The sequence below is a fragment of the Pseudophryne corroboree genome, chromosome 1 (genome assembly GCF_028390025.1).
Source record: "Pseudophryne corroboree isolate aPseCor3 chromosome 1, aPseCor3.hap2, whole genome shotgun sequence".
In the NCBI taxonomy this organism is placed as follows: Eukaryota; Metazoa; Chordata; class Amphibia; order Anura; family Myobatrachidae; genus Pseudophryne; species Pseudophryne corroboree.
This window is the reverse complement of record NC_086444.1, coordinates 738,557,159-738,570,784: the sequence shown is the minus strand read 5'-3', so window position 1 is coordinate 738,570,784 and position 13,626 is coordinate 738,557,159.

The window sequence follows — 13,626 nt, the reverse complement described above, 5'->3', positions numbered from 1 at the left end:
CCAGCTCACACTGATATGTGGTATTATTAATATATAGAGGAGAGTGGACCGCACAGTGATATATGAGGAGGAATAACACAGCTCCCAGCTCACACTGATATGTGGTATTATTAATATATAGAGGAGAGGGGACTGCGCAGTGATATATGAGGAGGAATAACACAGCTCCCAGCTCACACTGATATGTGGTATTATTAATATATAGAGGAGAGGGGACTGCACAGTGATATATGAGGGGGAATAACACAGCTCCCAGCTTACACTATGTGGTATTATTAATATATAGAGAAGAGGGGACTGCGCAGTGATATATGACGAGGAATAACACAGCTCCCAGCTCACACTGATATGTGGTATTATTAATATATAGAGGAGGGGGGACCGCACATTTATATATGAGGAGGAATAACACAGCTCCCAGCTCACACTAATATGTGGTATTATTAATATATAGAGGAGAGGGGACTGCACAGTTATATATGAGGAAGAATAACACAGCTCCCAGCTCACACTGATTTGTGGTATTATTAATATATAGAGGAGAGGGGACTGCACAGTGATATATGAGGGGGAATAACACAGCTCCCAGCTCACACTATGTGGTATTATTAATATATAGAGGAGACGTGACTGCGCAGAGATATATGAGGAGAAATAACACAGCTCCCAGCTCACACAGATATGTGGTATTATTAATATATAGAGGAGAGGGGACTGCGCAGTCATATATGACGAGGAATAACACAGCTCCCAGCTCACACTATGTGATATTATTAATATATAGAGGAGGGGGGACCGCACAGTGATATATGAGGGGGAATAACACAGCTCCCAGATCACACTGATATGTGGTATTACTAATATATAGAGGAGAGGGGACTGCGCATTGATATATGAGGGGAAATAACACAGCTCCCAGCTCACACTGATATGTGGTATTATTAATATATAGAGGAGAGGGGACTGCACAGTGATATATGAGGGGGAATAACACAGCTCCCAGCTCACACTATGTGGTATTATTAATATATAGAGGAGACGGGACTGCGCAGTGATATATGAGGAGGAATAACACAGCTCCCAGCTCACACAGATATGTGGTATTATTAATATATAGAGGAGAGGGGACTGCGCTGTCATATATGACGAGGAATAACACAGCTCCCAGCTCACACTGATATGTGGTATTATTAATATATAGAGGAGGGGGGACCGCACAGTGATATATGAGGGGGAATAACACAGCTCCCAGATCACACTGATATGTGGTATTACTAATATATAGAGGAGAGGGGACTGCGAATTGATATATGAGGGGAAATAACACAGCTCCCAGCTCACACTGATATGTGGTATTATTAATATATAGAGGAGAGGGGACTGCACAGTTATATATGGGGAGGAATAACACAGCTCCCAGCTCACACTGATATGTGGTATTATTAATATATAGAGGAGAGGGGACTGCACAGTGATATATGAGGAGGAATAACACAGCTCCCAGCTCACACTGATATATTGTATTATTAATATATAGAGGAGAGGGGACTGCACAGTGATATATGAGGGGGAATAACACAGCTCCCAGCTCACACTATGTGGTATTATTAATATATAGAGGAGAGGGGACTGCGCAGTGATATATGAGGAGGAATAAAACAGCTCCCAGCTTACACTGATATGTGGTATTATTAATATATAGAGGAGAGGGGACTGCGCAGTGATATATGATGAGGAATAACACAGCTCGCAGCTCACACTGATATGTGGTATTATTAATATATAGAGGAGGGGAGACCGCACAGTGATATATGAGGGGAAATAACACAGCTCCCAGCTCACACTGATATGTGGTATTATTAATATATAGAGGAGAGTGGACCGCACAGTGATATATGAGGAGGAATAACACAGCTCCCAGCTCACACTGATATGTGGTATTATTAATATATAGAGGAGAGGGGACTGCGCAGTGATATATGAGGAGGAATAACACAGCTCCCAGCTCACACTGATATGTGGTATTATTAATATATAGAGGAGAGGGGACTGCACAGTGATATATGAGGGGGAATAACACAGCTCCCAGCTTACACTATGTGGTATTATTAATATATAGAGAAGAGGGGACTGCGCAGTGATATATGACGAGGAATAACACAGCTCCCAGCTCACACTGATATGTGGTATTATTAATATATAGAGGGGGGACCGCACAGTGATATATGAGGGGAAATAACACAGCTCCCAGCTCACACTGATATGTGGTATTAGTAATAGAGATGAGCGGGTTCGGTTTCTCTGAATCCGAACCCGCCAGAACTTCATGTTTTTTTTCACGGGTCCGAGCGACTCGGATCTTCCCGCCTTGCTCGGTTAACCCGAGCGCGCCCGAACGTCATCATGACGCTGTCGGATTCTCGCGAGGCTCGGATTCTATCGCGAGACTCGGATTCTAAATAAGGAGCCGCGCGTCGCCGCCATTTTCACACGTGCATTGAGATTGATAGGGAGAGGACGTGGCTGGCGTCCTCTCCATTTAGATTATAAGAGACTGAGAGAGATTTACTGGAGCTGACTAGGAGGAGTACTGTTACTGTAGAAGTGTAGAGACTGAGTGGAGAGAGTTTACTAGTGAGGACAGTGCAGTTTACTTTATAATCCGTTCTCTGCCTGAAAAAAGCGATACACAGCACACAGTGACTCAGTCACATACCATATCTGTGTGCACTGCTCAGGCTCAGGCCAGTGTGCTGCATCATCTATTATCTATATATAATATTATATATATATCTGTCTGACTGCTCAGCTCACACAGCTTATAATTGTGGGGGAGACTGGGGAGCACTACTGCAGTGCCAGTTATAGGTTATAGCAGGAGCCAGGAGTACATAATATATTATATAGTGAGTGACCACCAGACACACAGTGCAGTTTATTTAATATATCCGTTCTCTGCCTGAAAAAAGCGATACACACAGTGACTCAGTCAGTCACATACCATATCTGTGTGCACTGCTCAGGCTCAGGCCAGTGTGCTGCATCATCTATATATATTATATATCTGTCTGACTGCTCAGCTCACACAGCTTATAATTGTGGGGGAGACTGGGGAGCACTACTGCAGTGCCAGTTATAGGTTATAGCAGGAGCCAGGAGTACATAATATTATATTAAAATTAAACAGTGCACACTTTTGCTGCAGGAGTGCCACTGCCAGTGTGACTAGTGACCAGTGACCTGACCACCAGTATATATAATATTAGTAGTATACTATCTCTTTATCAACCAGTCTATATTAGCAGCAGACACAGTACAGTGCGGTAGTTCACGGCTGTGGCTACCTCTGTGTCGGCACTCGGCAGCCCGTCCATAATTGTATATACCACCTAACCGTTGTTTTTTTTTTCTTTCTTTATACATACATACTAGTTACGAGTATACTATCTCTTTATCAACCAGTCTATATATTAGCAGCAGACACAGTACAGTGCGGTAGTTCACGGCTGTGGCTACCTCTGTGTCGGCACTCGGCAGCCCGTCCATAATTGTATATACCACCTAACCGTGGTTTTTTTTTCTTTCTTTATACATACATACTAGTTACGAGTATACTATCTCTTTATCAACCAGTCTATATATTAGCAGCAGACACAGTACAGTGCGGTAGTTCACGGCTGTGGCTACCTCTGTGTCGGCACTCGGCAGCCCGTCCATAATTGTATATACCACCTAACCGTGGTTTTTTTTTCTTTCTTTATAGTCATACTAGTTACGAGTATACTATCTCTTTATCAACCAGTCTATATTAGCAGCAGACACAGTACAGTGCGGTAGTTCACGGCTGTGGCTACCTCTGTGTCGGCACTCGGCAGCCCGTCCATAATTGTATATACCACCTAACCGTGGTTTTTTTTTCTTTCTTTATACATACATACTAGTTACGAGTATACTATCTCTTTATCAACCAGTCTATATTAGCAGCAGACACAGTACAGTGCGGTAGTTCACGGCTGTGGCTACCTCTGTGTCGGCACTCGGCAGCCCGTCCATAATTGTATATACCACCTAACCGTGGTTTTTTTTTCTTTCTTTATACATACATACTAGTTACGAGTATACTATCTCTTTATCAACCAGTCTATATATTAGCAGCAGACACAGTACAGTGCGGTAGTTCACGGCTGTGGCTACCTCTGTGTCGGCACTCGGCAGCCCGTCCATAATTGTATACTAGTATCCAATCCATCCATCTCCATTGTTTACCTGAGGTGCCTTTTAGTTGTGCCTATTAAAATATGGAGAACAAAAATGTTGAGGTTCCAAAATTAGGGAAAGATCAAGATCCACTTCCACCTCGTGCTGAAGCTGCTGCCACTAGTCATGGCCGAGACGATGAAATGCCAGCAACGTCGTCTGCCAAGGCCGATGCCCAATGTCATAGTACAGAGCATGTCAAATCCAAAACACCAAATATCAGTAAAAAAAGGACTCCAAAACCTAAAATAAAATTGTCGGAGGAGAAGCGTAAACTTGCCAATATGCCATTTACCACACGGAGTGGCAAGGAACGGCTGAGGCCCTGGCCTATGTTCATGGCTAGTGGTTCAGCTTCACATGAGGATGGAAGCACTCAGCCTCTCGCTAGAAAAATGAAAAGACTCAAGCTGGCAAAAGCAGCACAGCAAAGAACTGTGCATTCTTCGAAATCCCAAATCCACAAGGAGAGTCCAATTGTGTCGGTTGCGATGCCTGACCTTCCCAACACTGGACGTGAAGAGCATGCGCCTTCCACCATTTGCACGCCCCCTGCAAGTGCTGGAAGGAGCACCCGCAGTCCAGTTCCTGATAGTCAGATTGAAGATGTCAGTGTTGAAGTACACCAGGATGAGGAGGATATGGGTGTTGCTGGCGCTGGGGAGGAAATTGACCAGGAGGATTCTGATGGTGAGGTGGTTTGTTTAAGTCAGGCACCCGGGGAGACACCTGTTGTCCGTGGGAGGAATATGGCCGTTGACATGCCAGGTGAAAATACCAAAAAAATCAGCTCTTCGGTGTGGAGGTATTTCACCAGAAATGCGGACAACAGGTGTCAAGCCGTGTGTTCCCTTTGTCAAGCTGTAATAAGTAGGGGTAAGGACGTTAACCACCTCGGAACATCCTCCCTTATACGTCACCTGCAGCGCATTCATAATAAGTCAGTGACAAGTTCAAAAACTTTGGGTGACAGCGGAAGCAGTCCACTGACCAGTAAATCCCTTCCTCTTGTAACCAAGCTCACGCAAACCACCCCACCAACTCCCTCAGTGTCAATTTCCTCCTTCCCCAGGAATGCCAATAGTCCTGCAGGCCATGTCACTGGCAATTCTGATGAGTCCTCTCCTGCCTGGGATTCCTCCGATGCATCCTTGCGTGTAACGCCTACTGCTGCTGGCGCTGCTGTTGTTGCCGCTGGGAGTCGATGGTCATCCCAGAGGGGAAGTCGTAAGCCCACTTGTACTACTTCCAGTAAGCAATTGACTGTTCAACAGTCCTTTGCGAGGAAGATGAAATATCACAGCAGTCATCCTACTGCAAAGCGGATAACTGAGGCCTTGACAACTATGTTGGTGTTAGACGTGCGTCCGGTATCCGCCGTTAGTTCACAGGGAACTAGACAATTTATTGAGGCAGTGTGCCCCCGTTACCAAATACCATCTAGGTTCCACTTCTCTAGGCAGGCGATACCGAGAATGTACACGGACGTCAGAAAAAGACTCACCAGTGTCCTAAAAAATGCAGTTGTACCCAATGTCCACTTAACCACGGACATGTGGACAAGTGGAGCAGGGCAGGGTCAGGACTATATGACTGTGACAGCCCACTGGGTAGATGTATGGACTCCCGCCGCAAGAACAGCAGCGGCGGCACTAGTAGCAGCATCTCGCAAACGCCAACTCTTTCCTAGGCAGGCTACGCTTTGTATCACCGCTTTCCAGAATACGCACACAGCTGAAAACCTCTTACGGCAACTGAGGAAGATCATCGCAGAATGGCTTACCCCAATTGGACTCTCCTGTGGATTTGTGGCATCGGACAACGCCAGCAATATTGTGTGTGCATTAAATATGGGCAAATTCCAGCACGTCCCATGTTTTGCACATACCTTGAATTTGGTGGTGCAAAATTTTTTAAAAAACGACAGGGGCGTGCAAGAGATGCTGTCGGTGGCCAGAAAAATTGCGGGACACTTTCGGCGTACAGGCACCACGTACAGAAGACTGGAGCACCACCAAAAACTACTGAACCTGCCCTGCCATCATCTGAAGCAAGAAGTGGTAACGAGGTGGAATTCAACCCTCTATATGCTTCAGAGGTTGGAGGAGCAGCAAAAGGCCATTCAAGCCTATACAATTGAGCACGATATAGGAGGTGGAATGCACCTGTCTCAAGTGCAGTGGAGAATGATTTCAACGTTGTGCAAGGTTCTGATGCCCTTTGAACTTGCCACACGTGAAGTCAGTTCAGACACTGCCAGCCTGAGTCAGGTCATTCCCCTCATCAGGCTTTTGCAGAAGAAGCTGGAGGCATTGAAGAAGGAGCTAAAAGGGAGCGATTCCGCTAGGCATGTGGGACTTGTGGATGCAGCCCTTAATTCGCTTAACAAGGATTCACGGGTGGTCAATCTGTTGAAATCAGAGCACTACATTTTGGCCACCGTGCTCGATCCTAGATTTAAAGCCTACCTTGGATCTCTCTTTCCGGCAGACACAAGTCTGCTGGGGTTGAAAGACCTGCTGGTGACAAAATTGTCAAGTCAAGCGGAACGCGACCTGTCAACATCTCCTCCTTCACATTCTCCCGCAACTGGGGGTGCGAGGAAAAGGCTCAGAATTCCGAGCCCACCCGCTGGCGGTGATGCAGGGCAGTCTGGAGCGACTGCTGATGCTGACATCTGGTCCGGGTTGAAGGACCTGACAACGATTACGGACATGTCGTCTACTGTCACTGCATATGATTCTCTCAACATTGATAGAATGGTGGAGGATTATATGAGTGACTGCATCCAAGTAGGCACGTCACACAGTCCGTACTTATACTGGCAGGAAAAAGAGGCAATTTGGAGGCCCTTGCACAAACTGGCTTTATTCTACCTAAGTTGCCCTCCCACAAGTGTGTACTCCGAAAGAGTGTTTAGTGCCGCCGCTCACCTTGTCAGCAATCGGCGTACGAGGTTACATCCAGAAAATGTGGAGAAGATGATGTTCATTAAAATGAATTATAATCAATTCCTCCGCGGAGACATTGACCAGCAGCAATTGCCTCCACAAAGAACACAGGGAGCTGAGATGGTGGATTCCAGTGGGGACGAATTGATAATCTGTGAGGAGGGGGATGTACACGGTGATATATCGGAGGGTGAAGATGAGGTGGACATCTTGCCTCTGTAGAGCCAGTTTGTGCAAGGAGAGATTAATTGCTTCTTTTTTGGGGGGGGTCCAAACCAACCCGTCATATCAGTCACAGTCGTGTGTCAGACCCTGTCACTGAAATGATGGGTTGGTTAAAGTGTGCATGTCCTGTTTTGTTTATACAACATAAGGGTGGGTGGGAGGGCCCAAGGACAATTCCATCTTGCACCTCTTTTTTCTTTTCTTTTTCTTTGCATCATGTGCTGATTGGGGAGGGTTTTTTGGAAGGGACATCCTGCGTGACACTGCAGTGCCACTCCTAGATGGGCCCGGTGTTTGTGTCGGCCACTAGGGTCGCTAATCTTACTCACACAGCTACCTCATTGCGCCTCTTTTTTTCTTTGCGTCATGTGCTGTTTGGGGAGGGTTTTTTGGAAGGGACATCCTGCGTGACACTGCAGTGCCACTCCTAGATGGGCCCGGTGTTTGTGTCGGCCACTAGGGTCGCTAATCTTACTCACACAGCTACCTCATTGCGCCTCTTTTTTTCTTTGCGTCATGTGCTGTTTGGGGAGGGTTTTTTGGAAGGGACATCCTGCGTGACACTGCAGTGCCACTCCTAGATGGGCCCGGTGTTTGTGTCGGCCACTAGGGTCGCTAATCTTACTCACACAGCTACCTCATTGCGCCTCTTTTTTTCTTTGCGTCATGTGCTATTTGGGGAGGGTTTTTTGGAAGGGACATCCTGCGTGACACTGCAGTGCCACTCCTAGATGGGCCCGGTGTTTGTGTCGGCCACTAGGGTCGCTTATCTTACTCACACAGCGACCTCGGTGCAAATTTTAGGACTAAAAATAATATTGTGAGGTGTGAGGTATTCAGAATAGACTGAAAATGAGTGTAAATTATGGTTTTTGAGGTTAATAATACTTTGGGATCAAAATGACCCCCAAATTCTATGATTTAAGCTGTTTTTTAGTGTTTTTTGAAAAAAACACCCGAATCCAAAACACAACCGAATCCGACAAAAAAAATTCGGTGAGGTTTTGCCAAAACGCGTTCGAACCCAAAACACGGCCGCGGAACCGAACCCAAAACCAAAACACAAAACCCGAAAAATTTCAGGCGCTCATCTCTAATTAGTAATATATTGAGGAGAAGTGATTGCACAGTGATATATGAGGGGAAATAACACAGCTCCCAGCTCACACTGATATGTGGTATTAGTAATATATTGGGGAGAAGCGATTGCACAATGATATATGAGGGGGAATAACACAGCTCCCAGCTCACACTGATATGTGGTATTATTAATATATAGAGGAGAGGGGACTGCACAGTGATATATGAGGAGGAATAACACAGCTATAAGCTCACACTGATATGTGGTATTATTAATATATAGAGGAGAGGGGACCGCACAGTGATATATGAGGAGGAATAACACAGCTCCCAGCTCATATTGATATGTAGTATTATTAATATATAGAGGAGAGGGGACTGCGCAGTGATATATGAGGAGGAATAAAACAGCTCCCAGCTTACACTGATATGTGGTATTAGTAATATATAGAGGAGAGGGGACTGCGCAGTGATATATGATGAGGAATAACACAGCTCGCAGCTCACACTGATATGTGGTATTATTAATATATAGAGGAGGGGAGACCGCACAGTGATATATGAGGGGAAATAACACAGCTCCCAGCTCACACTGATATGTGGTATTATTAATATATAGAGGAGAGTGGACCGCACAGTGATATATGAGGAGGAATAACACAGCTCCCAGCTCACACTGATATGTGGTATTATTAATATATAGAGGAGAGGGGACTGCGCAGTGATATATGAGGAGGAATAACACAGCTCCCAGCTCACACTGATATGTGGTATTATTAATATATAGAGGAGAGGGGACTGCACAGTGATATATGAGGGGGAATAACACAGCTCCCAGCTTACACTATGTGGTATTATTAATATATAGAGAAGAGGGGACTGCGCAGTGATATATGACGAGGAATAACACAGCTCCCAGCTCACACTGATATGTGGTATTATTAATATATAGAGGAGGGGGGACCGCACAGTGATATATGAGGGGAAATAACACAGCTCCCAGCTCACACTGATATGTGGTATTAGTAATATATTGAGGAGAAGTGATTGCACAGTGATATATGAGGGGAAATAACACAGCTCCCAGCTCACACTGATATGTGGTATTAGTAATATATTGGGGAGAAGCGATTGCACAATGATATATGAGGGGGAATAACACAGCTCCCAGCTCACGCTGATATGTGGTATTAATAATATATAGAGGAGAGGGGACTGCACAGTGATATATGAGGAGGAATAACACAGCTATAAGCTCACACTGATATGTGGTATTATTAATATATAGAGGAGAGGGGACCGCACAGTGATATATGAGGAGGAATAACACAGCTCCCAGCTCATATTGATATGTAGTATTATTAATATATAGAGAAGAGGGGACTGCGCAGTGATATATGAGGGGGAATAACGGGTGTGGATGATAGGGTCGACAGTAACTAGGTCAACAGTCATTAGGTTGACCACTATTTGTCAACAGTTTGTAGGTCGACACCTGAAATAGGCCGACACGGTCATTAGGTTGACATGGAAAATGTCAACATGAGGTTTTTAAAAAAAAATTGTGTCATTGTCCTCGTAAAGTGGCCAGGAACCCCAATTAGTGCACCGCATCCCCTTGCATGGAGCCTAGCTCTGCTACTGATGCACTTGTCACAGGTTACTATTCCCAGTCGTAGTCTACGTGGATAGTAAAGTATGTAAAAGTAAAATAAAGTGAAAAAATGTTGTCGACCTTGTTCCATGTTGACCTTGTCCATGTCGACCTAGCGACCATGTCGACCCATAGACCATGTCGACCTAATGCATGTTGCCCAAAAGTGGTTGACCTAATGAGTGTCAACCTAAGTGCTGTTGACCTTAAGACCGGATACCGAATAACAGAGCCTCCAGTTCACACTATTAAAGCTGCTTTTCTTCCTGATACTTGATATCTCTATAATTATACTTTGCTGTTGGTTTAGCTAATAAACCTTTCAAAATTGCATATACTGTACAGTAAGACTTTATCTTTTTCTTGCGGCTCGCACAAGACTTAGACCTTGATTATGCAGCCCAGCTGGGATGTTGAGTTTGACATGCCTGACTTAGGGGGTAATTCAGAGTTGATCACAGCAGCAAATTTGTTAGCAGTTGGGCAAAACCATGTGCACTGCAGGGGGGGTAGATATAACATGTGCAGAGAGAGTTAGAGTTCGGTGGGTTATATTGTTTCTGTGCAGGTTAAATACTGGCTGCTTTATTTTTACACTGCAATTTAGATTTCAATTTGAACACACCCCACCCAAATCTAACTCTCTCTGCACATGTTACATCTGCCCCCCCTGCAGTGCACATGGTTTTGCCCAACTGTTAACAAGATTGCTGCTACGATCAACTCTGAATTACCCCCTTAGAACATTACTGCACAGAAGTTATGAGCCTGGGGGTCACAGGTTGTGGTGAGTGGCTAGAGGATGCAGCATTATGTACCCCGTTGGTTGGAGATCGCAAATCCTGCACGGAGGGGGGAAGAGGACAGAGGTGTAGAGCCACTTGTAATGGTAATGGAGGATGTTGGAGGTACAGTGCTGCTTGTAATGGTAGAGTGGGCCAGAGGTTCATTGCCGCTTGTACTGGGGGGAAATGTTGGAGGTGAATTGTTGCTGGTACTGGAGGAATGTTGGAGGTACACTGCTAGAAGCAGACCACTAGAACAGAATGCCTTGCAGCATTCTTCAGTGCTGGTAGGGTTGTTGGAAGCATTACAGCAAGCAAATGACTCACTCCCTGTACTGAGGGGGCAGAGGGAGAGAAGAGGGCTCTGGGACATCCAGCTCCCCTGACATCTGTTGCTGCTGCAATAAGCAGACACTAAAGGTCAGTGTCTGCCTACCTATCATTCAGTTGGAGGGGAATGTTCCCCTTACACTAGAATGATTAGTTGGGAAAAATCAAACGTGATTTTCCCAACTAGTTGCACTGTAGCAATTCTTTTTTTTACCTTTATTGGGCATTTGGGAGCAAATGAGTGATTAGCATTTGCTCTCACACACTGCTCGATTATCATTCCAACCAGCCAAACAGTATAAATATGAGAGGTCAGTTCAATGAAAGGCAGTACAGAGAGACAGAAACATGGATCCTTTCACATCAAGGAAAAGATAGTTATAAATTTACCCTTAGAAAGTGGCGTAAGTTCATCCCCGTCGCCCGGAGGCAAGTTAGAGTTTGGTGCCCCCACCATACGAAAAAAAAAGGGAAAATATATAATTTGGGGCAAAGTTGACAGGACCAGAATGGACAGTGCCAGGACAGGGGTGACAGGGCCAGTACTGAAATAAAAGGGACAGTCTAGTGGGGCCAGGACAGACTAAGACAGAGGGGGCAGGCGCAGGACCAAGGTGACAGGGCTAAGGCAAAATCCTGACAGTCGTCATACTGATTAGCAGGGACTATTCAGGGATGCTACAGGACAGGAGTGACAGGGACATGAGAGAGGGGAGAAAGGGCCATCAGAGAGGTGACAGGGATGGGACAGGAATGACAGGGACATGAGAGAGGGGAGACATGGCCAGCACAGAGGTGACAGGGATGGGACAGTAATGACAGGGATAGAGAGAGGGGAGACATGGCCAGCACAGAGGTGGCAGCAGTGTCGTGCGGTGAGGTCAGTGGTTGGTGAGGCACTGCAGCCATCATCTCTGTCGAGTCTATGGCCTACAAAATCGCCGCCATCAATTGCCTGACCCCCAGCTGCTAACCTGCATCTCAGTCTAATGCCACCAGTGCCTGCAGCCTTCCTGCTCATCAAACTTGTGATAAGCAGGCGGCTAATATATTGTCAATTTTTATAAATTTATGGAAGAGAGAACAGAGAAATATGGGGATATGGGAGAGAGAGGAGAAATATGGAGAGAGGATGAATAGGGATAGACAAGAGTAGGAATAGGGAGAGATGGCAGAGAGAGAGAGGAGGAATAGGTGGGAGACAACGCAGAGGGAGAGAGGAGGAATAGAGGAGATGGCAAAGAGAGAGAAGAAATAGGGGTGTACGGGAAAGAGGAGTAGCGAGGAAACCGGACAGAGAGAGGAATAGAGGGAGATGGCAGAGAGAGAGAGAGGAGGAATGGGGGAGACTGGAGAGAAAGAGGAGGAATGGGGGAGACTGGAGAGAGGGAGGAGGAGCAGGCGGGCAGACTGGGAGTAGTAGTGGAGAGCAGGGGGTGGGATGGAAGTAGTGGTGGAGAGAGGGGGGCAGGATTGGAGTAACAGTAGTGTAGAATAGGGGGACAGGTAGAAAGTAATAGAAGGGGGGGGGGCAGGATGGGAGTAGTGGTGGGAAAAAGTGGTCAGTATGGGATCTCACCTCCTCTTAGGCAGCTCCCGGGTCCTGGCTACCGTTGCTCCTTTCATGCAAGCTTACACAGGATGGACAGCCTGAGTGGAATTTATGGGTTCTGCTCCTCCGGTAGCTCGCACCAGTCTGTTCTCTTCGTAGTCCAGGGGAGCGTAGACGTGGCCTGCAATCGGGTTAGGTGTGGGGCCGGGGCCGCACCAGCTGAGCTGTACATAAGACTGTTCATGTTTCCTGGCTGCCCTCCTTATCACTGGTGACGGGCAAAGTTTGCAGGCTGCAGCCCACAGACATTCCCCTGAGCATGCTGACGCTAATATGTGTCATAAGTATGTGCTTTGTATTAATATAATCATTTATGACAGGGGAGGCCCTGCCTCCCCTGCCTCCCCTGACTGCACGTCCCTGAATATATATATTGATCTAAATAAACAGTTTAAATAATAAACAATCATTGCCAGCAGGAAGAGACCACTTTATTTCTATCACTTGAACAGACAAGAGAGGTGACTTTTGGCTGTGACATTACCTCAGATTATTACACTCACCTGACTTTTAAATAACAGTTTCAATGATAATGATCATTTCCAGCACTGTTTAGTGTCTCTCCTGTCACATTATTGCAGGACAATAAAGGACAGCTGTAAGTACTCTGTCAGAGAGAGAGACCCAGTTTCCTCCCATGTCTGCGCTGTAGAAAAATCTACCTGAGGGTGGGTACAAGCGGTCACATGACCTTTAGCTCAGTGAGCAGATGATTGTCCATGCCCTCCTCTG